The sequence below is a fragment of the Dinoponera quadriceps genome, unplaced genomic scaffold (genome assembly GCF_001313825.1).
Source record: "Dinoponera quadriceps isolate SergipeBrazil2010 unplaced genomic scaffold, ASM131382v1 scaffold113, whole genome shotgun sequence".
Taxonomy (NCBI): domain Eukaryota; kingdom Metazoa; phylum Arthropoda; class Insecta; order Hymenoptera; family Formicidae; genus Dinoponera; species Dinoponera quadriceps.
In genome coordinates, this window is record NW_014554899.1 from 3,267,431 (window position 1) to 3,286,970 (window position 19,540).

General features: G+C 48.9%; 1 protein-coding gene across 9 annotated transcripts in view; it reads right to left on the bottom strand.

Moving 5' to 3' along the window:
- Positions 1–19,540, bottom strand: part of LOC106742511 — a 435,221-nt gene that overhangs the window by 262,283 nt on the left and 153,398 nt on the right. Inside the window, exon 1 of one of the 9 annotated variants that reach the window (XM_014615503.1) lies at positions 17,016–17,055. The exons of the other annotated variants lie outside the window; for them this stretch is intronic. The gene's annotated coding sequence lies outside the window, so the exon portion shown is untranslated. Of the gene's footprint in view, positions 1–17,015; positions 17,056–19,540 lie in introns of those variants that run through there. 9 annotated transcript variants of the gene reach the window in all.

Genomic DNA, 19,540 nt, shown 5'->3' on the forward strand with positions numbered 1-19,540 from the left:
TACGAATTTCGCAAAATGGTGCACAACCTTTCAGCTCAGTTTCACCCGTTCCACCTACGCACCACGGATCCGGAGAAAATCATCGGACACCCTGTATACAGCGGACACGACGCGAGGATTGCACGAAATAAGTTTCGGCCGCGAGTGTATCGGCTTTCGCTCGATTTTCAGCAATACGTATCGCATTGTCGAGTCGTGCGCCGCGTTACTGCTTAGAAGGAGAGAGGGAGAAGGCCGTCGCCGATGAAGCGAGGAAAAATCAGCGGGCAGACCGTGACACGTCGCTGTGCCTCGCCTTGCCTCTATGCAGCGCGCGCCGCACCACGCCACGCCGTAACCAGACGCTTCCGGTTTCATAATAGACGGCTCGTGGTTACTGGCGCGAAATGACACGGAAGCGGCAGCACGGCTCTCCCAGACTAGGCGAGGCGAGCGCCCATAGCGAGGTCTGCTTGCCTTCGTGCTTCGATGCGCCGATTCAATGCCGGCGCGGCCGACGATAATTTGAGAGACAGCAAAGAATCCTCGAGCAAGCCGAGGCAACGGCCCCCCCTGCGGCCAATATTTTCCTCCGCGTCCTTTTTCATGCTCGCGAAACGCAACGCGCGCGCTTCATCGTGACGTTCCTCAAACCCTCTGGGCAAGGTGGATCTTCAACGTATCCGGAAAGGTCGAATCGGACCCGATCCCACGCTCTGTCTTGCTCGTTTCTCGTGTGACGAATGTATAAAATGGGCAAAAAGAGTGACATAAAACGTTCCTTAAGAAGCGAAACAGCATATGCACATTGTAATCGAAACCGTGGGGCTGACTTGACTCCACCTTATCATTATCATTAAAAGATTAATTCCTGCGGGATATGTCGCATATTTTCAGTCCACCCTCATAACTCGAGCCTGCCTTTCGAAATGAAACTCCGCTTCGCGGACCGGTGACGAAAATAGGTAATGCTCTTCCGCTACATAATCTGATAATTCTCCGAGACTCGTCCTCTCATTCTCTTTCTCTCCGTCTCATCCTCTCCCTTCCTCTCTCCGGGTGAACTTATTGGACAATAAGGGGAAGAGAGAGGAGATAACTCGGGGCACAAAGTAACGGATGAACGGGCAGTATCATCCTCTTACATCGTTGGCTTCGTTAGCTTGTTTTAATATGTGAGAGTCCGGGGATTTGCGTTTTCAAATCATCGCTTATTAATAAGCTTGGTAAAATCTCGTTTTCAAAATGTTAAACAAGCGGGCTGATAATTCTCGAGGATTGAAGATCAAACGAACACAGAAGAGCATCACGTCGATGGCGATCCTTCGTACTGCGAACGGAATATCGGACACAGTTAGAAGACGAGTCGGGCAATTAACCTGTTTGATGTCGCGAATACGGGAAATTTCACCAAGGTTCCCGCGTATTGACATAATTAATAAGAATGGAGAAAAAGAAAAAGCTCAAAAATTGTCCACGCGCCCGACCGGAGTAAATTTCATTTCGCGCTCTACTAGCTCGAATACTGATTTTTTTTCCCCCGGTACTTGCAGAATAACAGGGACGTAGGGAAGAGGGGGGAGGTCAAGGAAGTATCAGCGTAATACGGGTCCGCAAACAACCGTCCACCACGTTGTCCTCCCACGAAGCTCCCCCCTCCTCCCGCTCGTCGCGGACGAAGTCCTCGAAACGTTACGGTGCACCGCGCAAATTTACTATGCAAATTAGCAGATGTATTTTCCGTTCCCCAGCGAAAACATCGACCGAGGACCGTCGGCAAAAAACGCATCCCACCGAGACGGCCGAACAAAATGTCCGCCGTGCGAAGAATAATTACGTAATCGCGAATGAAATTCGCCGTCGGGAAAGAGTCCCTCCCAGCAGACGGCCGCGCGCTACTGTAAGCTTACGCGGGATTTTTATCGGGCATCAGCTAAAGCTCCTTTTCGTTCGCTTATTTCGCGAAAATACTAATGTGATTAAGCCGTTACCCACTCCTGGAGATGTCCAAATTTCTTCTTATAACCGGTACGTTCGCAAATTCCCAAATTACAACTGAATTTTTCTCTCTAAGCTTCTCTCTCACACACACACACACGCTTTTTTAAAAGTAGAATCCGCGAATAATTTCTGGTGAAAAGGAGGATTTTTTGCCTAACACGAATAAATGAAAATTTCTGGCAGTCTCAGAACACGGTGAAAAGCTGCAAGAGCGGTTCGAGAGTTTCGCGGGGGATACCGAGAGAAATTTCGTCGTGAATTTGTATTTTTCCGAAAATTCGGAGAGAGACGACAAAACGCGCTTCTTCTCCTTCTCTCTCCTTCTTGCGCGATGCACTCACGACAAGGAAGCTTCGTCTCGCGAACGTCGGGTTCGCTCCAATCCCCTGTCGTTGTCCTCCAACCCCGAAACGCGAAAATTCATGAATACAAGAGCGTCGGGAGCAAAAAAGGAAACGGTACGCGAGCAGGGTGGCAAAACGCGAAGTCTTGTAAGTTTTGCCGGTGTAATGGAGCGACGCGACGCGCGACAAGAACGAACGATGATATTACGGCGCGGCGCGCGATATTTCGGCATGATACAAATTTTAAATTACAACGCGAGTCACGGGGAGAGAGAGGGAAGGGGCGGCAAGCGGAGCGGCCGCGGCCGTCGAAGATAATATGCAAAAGAGAGGCTTAAAAAGTAATTACCGCTGAAGAGCGCGGGCTGGTTAAAAATTGGCGTACATAAAAAGTTTTCTAATTTCGGGCCGGTCGTAGTCGAGGGGTGGAAACGCGGTAGAAAGGGAGAGCGAGAGACCACCGGTTAAGCCGCGCAGTTACGTGCCTCCCGATATGTACGCTCGCGCGTTAAGCGCGCGGCCGCGTAAAGTACGTGTCGGAGAACACTGGCGCGCAATATGCGGTCGTAGCTCGCTGCCGCTCTCTTTCTATCTCTTTCGCCCGACACCCCCGCTCATTCTTTCTCCGTCACGACTAATCGAGAGAGAGCCGCGATTTTTCGCGACAAATTTCCGCGCTGTGCATAACTCTCTCTCGCGCGCGCCCGACCGAGCGAACTGACGGATGGACGGACGGGAAATTACAGGCAGACGATTAGCGCTACTGTGCGCTTCCGTAATTATTGAATCACATTGAATTTTAAATTTATGCGCGCTGCTGATATCAAATTTGACGTTAATTATTAATTGTCACAACCAAAGCCCGATATTAATATTAATAGCGATGTCACTAATGAAATCTCCGAATGCGAATTACCACGTGCGCGCGCGCACCCGCGGGGAGATCTCGCCGTTTTCTCCCTTTCGAATAATATTTCTCTATTTAACAGCAAGTTCTCAACCTCATCCTTCCCCTTTCCTCTTTTTTTCCACAACGTCAGCGGGGAGTCCGAGAGCTCTCAGTGAGATGTAACATAAATGTCGGTATAAAAAATTAACCGGGAATATCATGCGCGGATAGTGCACGGAGAGCCGGCTAATAAAGAGGAGTAATTTTCAGCAGACGATAAATCGTTTAAACAATCTCGCCTAACGAAGAATGACAACAATTATCCATTACATCTGTTATCGTTATAACGGCGCGCTTAGTTGAAAACAATTTATTCATACGCGCGAACACACTCACACATGTGTACGCAACTCACACCACTATTATTTCCGAGAAATAATGATAACACACAGACGGGGAAAAAAGCTGTCGGAGGAAGAGCGGTAGCGGTGCTGGCAATTCCAAGCCGAGTTTTTAAAGCGCGCACGGACCGAACGCGTGGCGCGCGCGGGCGCGAGCGGTGAATTTAAAAAATTGCACAGCGCAGTGTCATTCCATTAACCTAATTACCCGCCGGTTATTATCACCGCAACGATTATACAGGCGGAAAGGCGTCCTCGGCCGCCATGAGCGTATTGTTGCGGCGAACTATCCGAAGTGCAAACAGTCGCGGGCGAGTTTTCTCACCCGTGTAAATGCTAATACGCCGTTAAAGTGAGAAAAAGAGAGGCACCGCGAACGAAAGTGAGACGAACGGCGGCCGTAATTATCCGCGCGGCAACAACAACCCTCCCCTTCTTGCCGTTATTAAGACGCTATCTCGCGATATTCATCCTTTCGTCGCGCGCGGCACGCCGGATGGTTTTCCCGATGCGCAAAACTCGCTCGAGCGGATCCTCCTCCTCGCGCGCCGGTGTGGTTCACATCGTGACTCGATACGCGCTGTTTTTCGCGGCTCCATATGTGGCCAGCGCCCGGCGGGCCGAGTTCCGCTCACGGCTACTTCAAATAACTGTAGCTCGCTCATGCACCTTTTCTCTCTTTCTCTCTACAACCGGTGAGAATCGGGCCGTGTTCGTCTGATATTTTTAACTCGCGACCTCCGGAAATCAAGCGCCGAGAAATAACGTTGCAAAACCCGCGGGTGTTTCGTAAAATCGTTTATTGGCGCGTCCGATATCGCTATAATAACGCGCGAGAAAATGGTACATACGTCGGCGCTCTAACAACTCTTTCTCATTACTTCACACGACTTTTGCCCTCGCGATGATTACTCTCGTGGAAATCATCAAGCCGCGTTACCTCCTCCCGTTTTTCGGAGACTCGCGCGCGCGCCGCAGCGGGATCTGTTACTGCCGATGCTAATCTGGACCAGCGGCAGTTACCTCGGGTTAATCGCGGACATTAGCACGTTCTCCGTCCGGCAATTCGAACCTGAGCGGCTGGAATATTGAGAATCGCACGGCACCGTAAATATCGTTGGGCGCGAGCGCGAGGAAACGTTCGCCGCGGATGAGGCCCGCGAGGCGAGCCGGCTCTAATAGAGTTTAACGGCGATCCGCGACGTTGCGATACGTACACACGATCCTACGTCCTTCCATTAACACGTCCGCCCCGGCTCGTTATCGCAAATTTTCATGATTCCGCTTACGCACGTCCGCGGAACCTACGAGCTTCGCTAAAGACGACGCGCGGCCGGCATTCCTTTCTGCGCCGCCGATCTCTCTTTCTCTCCCCCTCCCCTCTCTTCTTCTCGGATTTTCAACGATATATAATGATGGTAATGTTCCTTTTGTCGAGTCGGTTGATCATTTCGGTGTTAACATAATGAACGATCTTCTCTGGGAGAACCAGGTGAACAAGAAGATTACAAAAATAAACAAAACGGTGTACTAATTGAAATCAACTGTTGCCGAGAAAAGTTCGTCGATCACTTATTGCGACGCTTGTCTCCCCGTTTTTCGATTTATTGCTGTACCGTCATGACTATTGTGAATTGACCAAGTATCATCGTGATACCACAGGAGTGTTAAATCGCTGCGATCACAGCGTGCAATGAATGCTTGTGTAAGATTTACTGTTCGTGTTAGGCTTAATGAACATATTATTTCTGATTTTAAACAGTTTTGCTGACTAAAAGTTGATATAGGAAGATAATACTTCGTAGGATATCTCCTATGTACCGTGTAATTCAACAAAAACTTGCTACATTTTTTCGAGCCTCTAAGTTTAGGGATAGGTTTAGGTTATTATGCGGGAGGGAGTATTCTTTGGTCACATAACAGTTTCAACAATTGCATTTGTTGTACGAAATTCTATAAGAGATCATTCAGATTGCCGCCAATACTCGGAACAATATTCCAGAAAATGTATGTAACATTAATTCTTACTCGGGTTTTAGACATAGCTATTTTCTTCTTCTTTGTGAAAGTACCTAAGGCATGTATATTATCATTATGTATATTAACTTGGAAAATATGTATTCATGATCATGCGCTTAAGGGAACTTTTCCAAGAACGTCAATAAATGTACACTCGTTCTCTCTCTCTCTCTCTCTCTCTTTTCTCTTTTATTCTGTTCTAATTTGTTCCAGTGTTCTCTGTTCTTTGCATTAATATTCACCATTATTTACTCAATCGTCCCTTTTCTTTATCCATTTTCATTTTCTACTTCTCTTTCCTACGATATATATAGTGCATTCTCTTCGTCATTTGTGAATAAGCGCTTATAAATCGACACTCATTGCTTTCCTCTCGTCACTTATTTTTTCCACCTACTTTTCCCCTCTTCTCTTTTCCTCGTATTTAAATGTGCCACCTTGTAGTGTTAATTTATCGGTAATCGCATAACGTACTTTCGCTATTGTGTGCCCGACGTTTTCACCTGCCCCTTGGACCAAACAACTTCAATTCAAACTCCAACTCTCCCACACGCGAGAGGGAAAGGGAGAGAGGCAGAGGATACGCGTTGAAATTCCGATTATCATTCACCGGCGACCGCTGTTTGGGCGCAAGGATCCGCGCGCGTGATCACGACTCGCGAATCTCCCGGCGCACTCTCCACGCTCCGGGGCGCGTGTCCTTCGAGAATTTATCCTGCCGGATAAGTCGTCTATCGCGTCCATCCATCTCGATCCCTCTCTAATCTTATCTTCGCGCTATCTATCCACCTATCTATCTTCATCGGCCCGGCCCTGCCTCTCCACAATGCAGCGCGGTTCAATCTCAATCCGCCGTACGTGGCGCGCGATACGATCGGTGAGACGTCATTAGGAAGGACTCCGTCGTCGCCGTTTCGTAAACGACGACGACGACGAAATCTCCTCGCGTGTCGGAACACCAGGTGGATGACACACCCCTCTTCCGCGCGCGGAAAGTCGCCGGAAGAGGAACGCGTTCGATACTTCGACTCGTCGGCGCGCTCGGGCGGAGCGCATTTCCCTGGAAGCTTTAACAACAGCTTGCGGTATATTACTACGGGAGCCCTCTCTCGCTCTGCGCACTTTCTCCAAGCCCGCGGCATGACAGCCGGCACTCGGCAGATCCTTTCCCCCATTCTCTTCCTTCTCGTTTCTGCCATCTTAGCTTCCTTCCTTCCTTCCTTGCTTCCTTCCTTGCTTCCTTCCTTGCTTCCTTCCTTACTTCCTTCCTTCCTTCCTTCTCTCGCGGCTTTCCTTGCGCTGTACGCCACATTTCTCAAATGTGTCTCCGCCCGGGTAAAAATCTGACGTGGGGTAAGGGGATCAAGCGATCCTCCCACTCCCCCGACGTGCCATTGTATAAAATCCTCACGAGCGGACCATCGGTTCCCGGATACAACGCGAGCACGTTCGCCGCCGAACCGAAATGACGTTGCGTGCAGGTGCCTCATCATCGCGGTCGCTGCATACCGCATATGAGAAGAAAAAAACGCGCGCCCCTCCGGCTGTTACCTTCCCGTCGACTAACGCGCCCGAGCGAAATGCCCGTTATTATGGTTTAAAGGCGTTTGGCTCTGCAGTCGGAGCTGTCAAGACTCGGTGATGAAGTGCCGCGGCCCACAGACAGGCTCCGGCCAATTTTCTGATTCTCCCCGTTAGACGCGACCGCATTTCGACGCGCGACCGCAGCGCGGAAAATCTCGCGGGATGGCGAAACCGCGCGCGTACAGATAGACATCTTTTTACTCGGCGGCATTTCACTCCGGCGACCGCCCGGCGTAAATAATCCCTATTCGCGCATCCCTCCGATGGACAACGCACCCTAATAACGCGTTCGTTATGAAATTTAAGGGCGGCCGCCTGCTGCCAAAGCCATCGCGCATAAAGTGGGGCCCGCCGATGAATAGCCGCGACTCAACGGCCGACTTTACTCGAGTTAATTAAACCCAACACACATCGGCGGAATAAATTCACTTAACTCCGACAGAGGCGGAGAGGCGGTGGCGGGCAACGGCGGCTTAGTCATCGGCAACGCGATATCCGTTCCTGATCACCATTATCATTAACTCAAATGTCACTCGCTCTCCATCGTGTAAGCGAACCGGAATAGCGCGCGCTGTAACACGCGTGACCGCCCGCTTTGAGGCCTCCGCGTTACGTTAAGGTAGTTGTGGGATAAAATGAGAGATAAACAACGTCGAGGAAAAATGGTATCGGGCGAACGGAGAAGTAGAGCGGTGTTCTCGCTGAACGATAAATTAAGGAGCGCGCGTATATTCGGACGAACGCATTTGTAGTCAAAGCCGCTGCGGGTGGAAGCGAGGAGACGGAAGAACGGCGGGACGAGGCTAGCGCGGAAAATTAGGAATAAGTATCTAATAACTGAAAAATGTGTCCCGGTATCTGGGCGGGGCCGGCGCGGCGGGCAGGGGGACGGAACGTGCGGGGAAAGTCAATGAGGGCACGGCGAGAGTCGACGACGCTGGAATGAGAGCCGTACGGGAGGAATGACAATGGTACGGGCGCCACCGAGAGGGTTTAAAACTTCAACCCCTCGTGGAAAATTTACAGCGAGTCGGATCCGGCCGCGTCATTAAACACGTTGTTTCATAATTCACGCTACGATATATCCCGCGTCTCTCGCCCTCGCGGACCGCTCGTTAATTCTTCCGTTCCGCGTTCCTTTTCGCGCTCGCCAATGTGTGCGCGCGTGTGTGCGTGTATTTACGTAAGTGTACGCGTGTTAGCTGTGCGTGTGTGAGAAAGAGCCGAAATTTTAAACCTACTTTCGACACGAATTTTCTAACGCCTGTAAGCTCTGGAAGATTAATGTAGGGTTAATTTATATAGAAATTTTAGTCCTGCTCTCTTAGCGTTTCTAAATGACAGAAAACGTACAAAATTCCACCTGTAGGTTCTAAAGAGGACCTCAGCAAAACCTCGTGAAGCCCTCCGGATCCTCTGTAAACCTAATCTGTTCCTCTAATATCTTATTAAGGTAATATATTCATTATTAGTTATTTTCAAAGAGGTAATTTTATATTTGATAACAGTATTTCTGTATAAATGCCATATATAAAACAATATCGAATTAATTCCTATTGGCAGTATTAAAATTAAAATAGGCGTTAAATAGAATTTTCAGGTTGAAAGTAGAATTAAAATTTCGACTCCGGAGGGGAGGGGAAAAAGAGAAAGAGAGAGAGACTCGTGTCGGATCTAACTTACTTTCTCGTACTTCGCGGAGGGACGAATAGAATCGACGTATTGAGAGATAATCAATCACTTCGACGCGTCTTAAACTTCTCATCCCGCCATTCTTGAGCTATAAATTATGGGCCACGGGCGCGCGGGCGTTCGACGTTACGTACATATCTCCAGTGTGTGTGTCTACGTCGTGTGTACACACGATAGATACGTAATTTCTTCGAATATAATAGAGAGGATGAAATGTGAGTTCACGGTGTTTATTTGTTCGTTTGTCGGTGCTGGTAGAGCGGAGACCCTCTACGAAAAATCGTCGTGCGTTACGAGGAAGTAACCATTAACCCACGCGCGCGCCCCTCTCTGTATAAATTGCTCGTATTTTTAGCGAAATATTTCCCGCGCGGCATGCAATCCCCGACGAGTTAAATAATACGAGCTGATCCCTAATGGTTTAATGAGCTAATCCCTCATTTTTATTTCGCATTTCGCTCCCGCGTAATAGGATTACTTCGTCGAGACTGCGTAACGAGTAAAATGCAGATCCGCCGTGCATTACATCGCACGATAATCATAAGTATTTCATATAACGAGGATCGATGGACAGAAGGGGAGAAGAGGGGAGAGAGAGAGAGAGAGAGAGAAGAATATTCTTGCATCTCTCGCGTGTTACACCGGGATTCCTTCCCTCTTCTACGCGAGACATTAATCGCGCGGCAGCTGTGAAAATTTGCTCGATTATCGGATGCACCGGTTAGATCAGTGACTATTAAAACGCGCCGGGTAATCTCGCGACTGTTTTGCACCGTTTTACGTGCGAAGGAAAATTGATTCCACGCGTATCTCCTCGTCCATGTCGACGGCCTGACTCACCTGTCACGCGCGTGACACGCCACACTCGTTGCCTGCTTGAGAGCGCGTGTTCGACACAGTCTCTCTCTCTCTCTCTCACTCACGGTAATTACGCGAAGTGCGCAGCGAGGGCTTTGAGAATCACTGAACTACGGATATTCTCCGGCGAGCGCGCTTCGTGCGGCGATGTAATTAATCGCGCAACGTCTGACGGCGCGCTTAAGATCGGGATTATATTGGCGAACGCGTATAAAATGCACGAGCATTCGAGCGGCGCGCCGGTAAGTCGGGCGCGTATTTATACGTTCTCTCTCGCTGCCGAATTGAAGAAACTTAAGTCCGAGACGGACTTGTCAAATATTCCATTTCAAAGACGTTCGGCAGAGGGGCGGGATGTTTGCGGACGAGTCGATGTCGGACTTTAAGCGCGGTTTATTTGCCGACCGAAAGTTCGAACATATTTGATCTCGCTCGCGCTTGTCAATGAAATAAAGTTAGCCCGTTCCTTCCGGCCGTGCCTGTCTGTGTGCGCGGGCTAACTGCCTGTGCACCAATTCCGGCGCCGGCTCGTCCGCTCGGGTGGAAGTAGCCGCTGAACGGCGGCGGGCCGCGTTCTCCGGAGACCTCGTCGGACGGCGCGCGTAGTTAAAAATGTTACCGGCGAATAAGCACACCTCGGAGCACGATAATGCGCCAAGCGGCTCCGATAACTGCAACCTACTTATATGCGACTGCTCCGGTCGGCGCAATTTGAAAAATTCACTGGGCCACAAATTCTTCGACACATTTCTCGAGGGTGAACTCTCTCCTCTCTTTCTCTCTCTCCCTCTCTTGATAAATTAATGCGGCAAACCGTTCGTCGTAACCCATTTGGAGCGCCTTATCTTTCTATTAAAAGATCTCGCGATCAAACTGCGCGTCAGCTGTCTCTCTCTCTCTCGATGCAAAGTGTCAGAGGCCGTGATCGACCGGCGGACAAGATTTTATCCGCTCTTTTATCTTCTTAATTTCGTTAACGTTCGGACAATTCTGTCCTCCTTTTTCTCGTCCCTCTTCTTCTACCCCGACTTGATCGCTATCGCTACCGCTACACTGAGAGAAAAATAATTTGCTGGCATAGCAAATTTTTTCGCAACAAATCTGCCGGTTAGTGTATGGACTGCGAAACGATTTGTTAGAAATATTCAAGAATATTAATTGTTATTCGCTGGATTATCTGTTGAATTAACAAATTATTTTACTGTAAGAACAGATTAGTAAGTGTGAGAGAACGCTATTTTGTTCTAACTGCAAATTAACGTGTCTTATGGACAAATCCACTTAAGTAAAATTCTTTTATCCCATTTCCTATCGGGCAACAAAATTGTTGCCACTCCAATTACGAATAATCCACTGATTTGGTAATGTCAACTAAATTTGATCGCTGTCGCAACGAATATGCAGTAGCAACAATGTAGTTTCACCACCACAGCGAAATTACTTTTCCCCGTGTAAACGCTTGAATACACACACATACAGACGCTTCCGCTCCTCATCTCTCCTCACTTTTATTCCTGTGACCTCTCACTCGACGGAATTATCCGAGATGGCGATTTATGATATACACCGTGTGAATGGCTAACATAGTCGGACCGTATCAAACTCGGTAACACCGGAAACGCCGAGGCCATCAGCGTGAGCGCGAGAGACATCAGGAGCCACGAGGACATCAGAAGCTACAAATTGCGCCGATATCTCTGATAGTCGAGTCGACCTTCGTAAGGCGCCTTGTCGGGCTAGGTAGGAGGAGAAGGGGGAGGGAGGGCACGCCAGCTTTGCGAAGCCACTTTAAGGACGATATTGGGGGACACGGGAGTCCATTACGAAGAAGTTGCGGTCTACATTGCCTCATCAGGAAGTCGTTAACCTATCCCACCGACACTCCCTGCGCTCCCTCCACCTATGTCCGTCGCTACCGATTACCCTTTCGTAGTTGCGAGAACCTTTGAACTGTTGCCCTTCTGGAGCATAACGCAGTCGTAGAGTTTATCTTGGACGCAGTCAGGAAAGCGTATCGCGCGTAACTTTGAAAGGAGCCTCTCGCGTGCACTTCGCCGGGATCATGGCTTATATCGCTTTTTAAAGGATTATGGTGTCTCGTTATTTTTTTCTTCGTCAGATCGACGTCAGATATTACGATCGGTCGTTTCGACCGATCATGAATCCTCAGTGAAAAGTGCTGCTGCACTGGAAAAAGGATTTGGCAACAATTACCAAACATTTAGTTAAGTAGCTTCAACTAAATTGTTTGGTGGCTGCAACCAAAAATCATTTAGTCATATAATGTACTGTAGTACCATATAATACATATAGTACATGGTGTACGTAATGAGTAGACGATTTTTGCAATAACCAAACTTCGCGAAAACACTTTAGTTGAAATTATTAAACCAAATCTTGATCATTATTATCAGATCCTTCTTTAAATATGCGCTCTTTTACACTGAGAAAAAATATTAAACAATTTCTTCATAGGATGTAAGGTTTCCCAAATAATATATATTTCATAGAAATAAACATTATTTCTGTGAAACAAATCTTATATCTCTCCCACAAATAAATTTTGAAGTCTTTTTCTCTCAGTGTATACGCGCCAGTCGTACGCGTTCATTTCGACTAATTCATTATATTTTAACATCTATCCTCCCTCTCTCTCTCTCTCTCTCTTTCTTCCCCTTTCTCCATCGGTGAAGATTACTTCCATGTAGAGCTAAATCCGGTAAAGTGGCACGCGCATAACGGCCAATGACGCGTCGTTCATGAGCGGCATTAAGTCGCGAACAAAGAGCGCGTTACATACGAACGGGTTTATTTCCAACAAGCGCGCAATGCGACGATCAATCGCGTGCGGCTCGTAATCGCGCTCGGCCGGGGATCGATCGTCCCGCGACTCGTCGGGAATTTTGGAAACGGTGCGCGCTCTCTGTATCGATAACGCGGCACCGGGAATTCCCAAAATGGGCTGTCCAAGTCGGAAATTGGAATCCGGCTCGCGCAACTTATTTCGCGATGCAAATTCTTCGACCTTCAATTTTATGTTCTTCCGGTGACGAGACTCGCGCGGCTCTACCAAAAAAAAAAAAAAAAAATCCCGGCNCCCCGAGCGAGAATCGACGAGCGCGAGATATGCGCAATGCACACGTACACGCGATACATACACGACAAATTCGTTCCTCTTTCTCCGTTCTCCTGCCCTCCCGCTCTCGCGAGAGGTCACATCAAAGAAAAGCGAATTCCGCCGGAAGTTTTATCGATGCAAATATTCTTTTTGATTTAGACGCGTCCCCGGTACGCATCACGTCCTCCGACTACTTCGATACAACTGGCCCTCAGCGGATGCGTCCTCGCGGGACGACACCTCGCAGATAACTGAATTCCAAACTCGTCCCTCGAACTTTCATATATTTTCCTCCGCGCGATGCAGTGGAAATATTGTGCCGCCGCTCGGCGTATCCCGGGACGATATTAGAGCGGAGAGATACGAGGGCGGAGGGGAGGAAGGGGATGAACGCCGCGGCGCGCGTTACGCTCGGGCGAAATTCGCGCGAGCTAAGTCGTTCGTTGACACACGTCCGCCTCGTATCACGCACACGGCGGTTTCTACGTGGACGTCGCGAAAACAAAACAAAACGAGAAAGGGAGAAGAGAGGGAGAGATAGAGAGAGAGAAGAGACAAGTTCGGACGTACTTTCCGCGTCGAGACTGAACGGGAACTCTCTCGTGACGCACATGTTTCAGGTGTGCGCGAAGCTTATCGAAGGTATATCATAAATTTGAAATTCAGACGGAGAATTTTCACACACGCGAAGCAATAGATTAGACTGTCCTCCGTCCCGAGTTTACCCCGATCGTGCGATCGGACGATCGCGATTCCCCGATCGACCTCGCCGTCGCGAATTGATCGCCGCCGTATTCGCGAACAAAATACCGGCTTACGTCACCGTTCCGCGGAAAACGCTGACGGTCGCGTGATGTAAGTGATATAAGTGTGACGCAAGTGTAAAGGTGCGCGTAACCAACGTGGCCCGGCCGATCGGCGAGCGAGCTCTCGCGCCAACGGCTGACAGTCCAGCTGACATTCCGTATTTCACTGTCAGAAGTCAAAACTCAGAATGCGGCTGAAGTGAAATAATGCACGTTCTGAGGTTATTTATGAGCGCGTCGCAGAAGCAATGGCGCTGCCAGTGCGAGTCGTGAATTGTGGAACTGCCGTCGGAGACAGAGAATTCGCCGGTGCACCTCGACGACCACGACGACGACTGAAACTTCTTACACTTTCCCGGCACGACTTTTTCACGGGTGAACGTCGCGCGGCTCCCTCGTGCCAATTTCTACGGCTATTGGATTTTTTCGCAACACGTGGCCCGAAGGATGCCAACGTCTCGGCGTCTCGACCGCTCGCTCATTGATGGCTTCCCGCAACGAGTTCCCGAGTGATTTTGACATATTACGTTAGAGTCGATGATGGAGACGGTTGAGCATCGAAGCGACAGTCCGGAATAAGATTGAGGGGAGTGGAAACTAATACCCATCAAAACTCAATCAGATTCCCCGGCTGATCTATGTTTCGCTCTTCCGGGATACGGCTGGGCCCCGTCGTCGTCGCCGCCGATGAGGAGGACGTCGGCGAGATAGAGAGAAATTACATTTATCTACTTGTCTCCATTAAAAAGAGGAGCAAAAAGAGCGGATTGATTAAATTTCACCGCGACCGCGCGCCCGGTATATTATCGTTCCCGGCTGTATCAGAGAAGACACGGCTGAATACCGCCGAGGAAATTATGGCGGCAGTGACAGAGCAAACGCTGATAAACTTCCTACGCCCCGAAGGCACCCCCCGCGCGTCTCGTTCAGGTTTGGTGCGTACAAAGTAAACTCCCGACCGTGATGTCATCAGCCCGTGGCCGACTGTTATAAACAGGCCAACATAATTGCGTTACGGGTGTGAGCTGTTACTCCGCGCGTCGGGAATGCTGTCGGTCGACCCGTACTGGACTCTGCCTAATCGAAGCGAAAGCACGCCGTTTCGATCGGATAGAATATACGGATACGGAAAAAAATCAATGAATATCGGCCGAGCAGGTGGAGGGGAAGAGAAAGGGAGAGGCGCGAGTGGGGCTCGTAAAACTATACGCGTAACGTCCTCGCGAGGGGCACAGCGTGATTCTCTCTCTCTCTCTCTCTCTCGTGATGCTCACGTCGAAGTTCGAAAGTACGGTCCGGGACGAATTCGAAATTGCTCTCGCCGAAAACGCTTGTTATTACTTAACGTTAGAAGTTAGGCTGCTCGACATGATTCAATTTTAAATAGACTTCCAGTCTGGTCCAGACTAGAGGCTCAAAGTGAGAAAATAGATCCGTGCGTGTGTGGAAACTTTAGTTATTACTAAAATATTTATTTATTTATCGAAGCTTGCTAGGTTAAATGTCCCCGAATTCCGAGTAAGGGGCATAAAGAGAGATGTCCGCCACTTAAAATCTTCCGACACCGTACACGTATGGGCGCGGGGAAAATATTGTAGTAAAAGTTACCACAAAACTTTGCCATGCTGGTCCATGCCGGGACTATGACTGAAATTATGATACACGTTGTAATCTTTAGTGATGTATTTCACATGTACACATCACTAAAAATTACAACACACATAATCATTTCATAATTCCGGTATGGTCCGGTGTTACAGAATTTTGCGGTAATTTTTACCACAATCTTATCTCAGTATATAGGAAGTTCTGCGCGCAATCAGTCGCTTGAACACGTTAACCAATGCCGACGTTCTTTAATAATGATTTCTTCAACTCGCCCGATAATGCTCTCAGAGCCAGACTCTTACCCTAACTCTTATCTCACATCAATCATTTCTCTTTTACGTATTTTTAATTCAACTGTTATTGTATTTTTATCTATTTTTCACACATAGTGCAAGCGTCAACTAAATTATATATTTCCGCTGCAAAGGGAATGTTGCTTTCCTGTTTGCTTAATAAATAACAATAACACTAATAATAAAAACAGCCGGGACGTCGGGCAGCAAACAGATCGTATGGAAGTTTCAACGGGCGTAAATAAAGACAGAAAATCATTGCCGCGCAATTTTAAAGCGGCCATTTCAACGCGACGAGTTCGAACGAGAAATCGCGCTCGCTTCTCGCCGGGTTCTCTTCGCACCGATCGGCCGGCGCACTTTCTCGAGCGCGACGGAGAGCACCTAACGCGCCGCGTTAGACGAGCATGATACACACCGAGTGTTGCAATTTACACAAACTTCCTCCGCGGAAAGGTGGGCGCGCAGGGGGTGCGACAAGCTCTCGGGGAAAGCGCTCGTAATTCCGCCCGAGGTCGGCTGTTGTCCCGTGTGCACAGGCGTGTAAACGAGGGACCGTTTCGGCGTCGTCGCGTAATCTCGCGTAATCACGCCGGCGAGGTAAGTGCCGGCCGTTCGCGATCGCGCCGGATATCGTCGTGTAATCCGCGGTCAGTTCGGTGTCTCACGTGCGATAGGCATTCCGCGACTCACGTTACGCATACAAAACAAATGACGGCGCGTCAACGGGAGAGACGGAGGACGGAAAGAGTGTGTTGTACAAGAGAGAGAGGGAGCGAGAGAAAACGAGCTCTGGTTCCGGCGCAATAGGGCGAGGAAAGACCGAGGATACTTCGCCGGTAAGCCAGCGGTAAACCGCCGCGGGTGCGAATCCGACGGCGCCTGCTGCGCTCGATAAGAGACGTTTACATACGTCTTAAGGCGTCGTTACCTTAACGCTGATCGTACCTACGACCCATAAAATATAACGCCCGCGAGGTATATATAACGCCGTAACGATGTTCGGTGAGCATCGGCTGCCGGCGCGATTGACGTACACGTACAGGATGTCCTAGATCAACACGGACGAAGCTCGTGAGGGCGTAGGACGAATTGAGGCGGACCAAAAACTCCCATACCGTTTTGCGGTATTCGCAATAGTTAACCATGAGGGATTTTGTAAAATGGCATGATTTTTCTGCTCAGTTTCAGCACACCACGGATTCCAAGAAAGATTTCAGACACCTTGTATATCGCGCGTTTACATTTGGGCATAATTTATCGCGTCCGGATGGCAATGAAAGCCACGAGGCACGTGTAACTTGTCGCGAGGAAGAGAGAGAGAGGCAGAGCTTGTAATGGAATATCGTCGCGCAAGACGCGAGAAAAACGAGAGCGTTTCATCCATGCGAAACTAAACGAATACTTGATAACTTTCACTCACGTAGATCCACAATAATGATAAAGCACCAGTAGCGTAGCTGACAAAACTTTGACTCACCTGCAACAAGCAAATTTACATATTTCGTTAGATTTGTACTCTTATTTACTATTATTTTATTATAAAAACGTTAATATTAAGTATTGTGCTAATATTGAATATGGATAGTATTAAATATTGCACCATCTTATTTATATTATTATTATAAGAGCATTATGTTTATCTAGTTATTTATTCCTATATAAAAATAAAAAAGAATCGACTTTCCTCAATAAATATATACAGGATGTCCGGTAATTCTTGGCGTATCGCTTGTGCGTAGGTAGAATGGATTAAACTGAGCAGAAAAGTTCTCTACCATTTTGCAAATAACACGCAAAATTTCGAATTATCGGCCATGTGCAGAGGCTTCTTCAACTAATAATTAAAACATTTTCATGTTATTCGCAAAATGGTAAAGTACTTTTCTGTCTAGAGTGGTTTAATCTACAAGTATATGACAGTTTGTATACGTAGCAACAGACATCGGTATATTGAACTTGTCGTTAAGTACGACAGCTGTCATATATTTCGTCTGAACAAAGGAGCCCTCTACTATTTTGCAAGTAACACGCAATTTTTTATTAATTAAAAGAGCCTCTTATATGGACATTTTCGATAATAAATAACTCGGAATTTTGCGTTCGTTGTTTGCAAAATGGTGGAGAACTTTTTCGTTCACCTCAATCCGTCCTCACGAAGTTCGCCCATCATGAAGTTTGTTGATCCGGGACACCCTGTATATGTGTGCGCGTGGATGACGACAGGATATGTCGCGACAATAACTAGAAAAAAAAGAGAGAGGGCGGGAAGAGAATGTCGTTTGATTTATCGCGCAGCGGATACCGCTCTATCCGATGCGTAAGGCTGATCAGGTCCTCGTTACACCGGAACGCAGCTGCGATGTAGCAACAGGAGCGATCACTTGTAACCGTTTCGAAATCGAATCAACGCGGATTGAACTATCTTCGCTGTCTGCGAAAAAGAAGCGAGACTACACACTGCACCTGTCGCCCGTTCGCGCGCGCGCGCTAATGATAATCTGTTTTACCTGCGCACGCGCGATTTATCAATTTCCGCCCGGCTGCGTCCTTAAGCGCGTCTCGCGCGCGGCCAACGAAAAACGGCGAGCAAGATCGGCGATTAATAGAGTCCATTCCGCGGCGCGATAGAGGTGGCCGCGCGCGCTATATACAAGTGCTTTTAATTACGCGAGTAATATCGCGCGTTTTTAGAAGGGTGTCCCAAAGGTGGTTAATCCATTGTCTCCCCCGAAACCCCACCCCGGTTACATCCCCGGTGGAAAAGGGGACGTAAAAAAAAAAGAGGGAAAAGAGAGACGACGGGCAAAGCCTTCGGAGAATAGAGATTGCACCGTTAAAGGTGGTTGATTTTAATTTCACGGAGCGCGAGCCTTCGGTTACGCTACGAACACGCGAGCCGTCTAAGCGGCTACCTTTTCCTGCGCAGCGTTCCGAGCTCGCACATGTGTGCATACATATATACGTGCATGTGTATACGCGGAATTACATAGCCCGTGATACGTATCGCGTACACGTATGCGCGCGCCCGAAAAAGGCCGTTTTGATGAATAACGCCGCTAGGTAGGAAATTCGTTACGTCTTCGCGCCGCGAACCGCGTCAGCGTTTCCGCCGACAGCTGACGCGAGGCCGCGTCTCGCCTAAACCCGACTAAAATGGCACACCCGAAATTCCGTTATTGCGAATAAAGGCGCGCGCGCGCGCGATGCGAAATTGACGGAAAGGCGAGAACTACCCGTCGTATTTCTGTATCCTCCCCCCGTCCTCCGCGCTTTGCGCGGAGGTGAAGCCAAGAAAATACGAGCGCGAGGGAATAAAGTAACATTATCGCGCGCGAGGAGCCGCGGTATCTCTTAAATTATTATTTTTCGCCGTCGTTAAGGTAGGACGAGAGAACGAAAGAAAGAGAGAGCTTGAAAGATACCGAACAACTCGCGCGGCCGCTCCTCCACCTACGAGAATAAATGGACGCCGATTCTCGTAAAAATGTCGGTTACTGTTTCCTTCCGTGATGCAACCGAGATGCATATGTTTACGCGCTCGCTGACGCCGGTAACCGACTCCATAGCTTAGCCCGGTGGGTATGCACACACGTGCATACACACACGTGTGCGCATACCCTCCGCCAACGATAGGAGGAGCAGAAGGTGGAGTGAGCGAGCTGCGAGCGAGAGGGAGAGCCTGTGGGAGTGATCGATGGGACGGCGTCCAAGCGTGTCTAAATAATTAGCTGTCTCTGTTCCGACCCCACGCCGTTTGTAGCGGCCACCCTATAGATAATACGGCGGGCGTTGTATTCGCGAGCTGACTGCGCGCTCGCTGGCGAACGAAGAGAAGCAAAACGAGAGACGGCCACTCCTGATTTGCTGATCCGTCGGAAACAGCGAATCGGCCGGAATACGTAAAATTCACGAGCCGGCGACACGCTCTCCCCCCCCCCCCCCCCC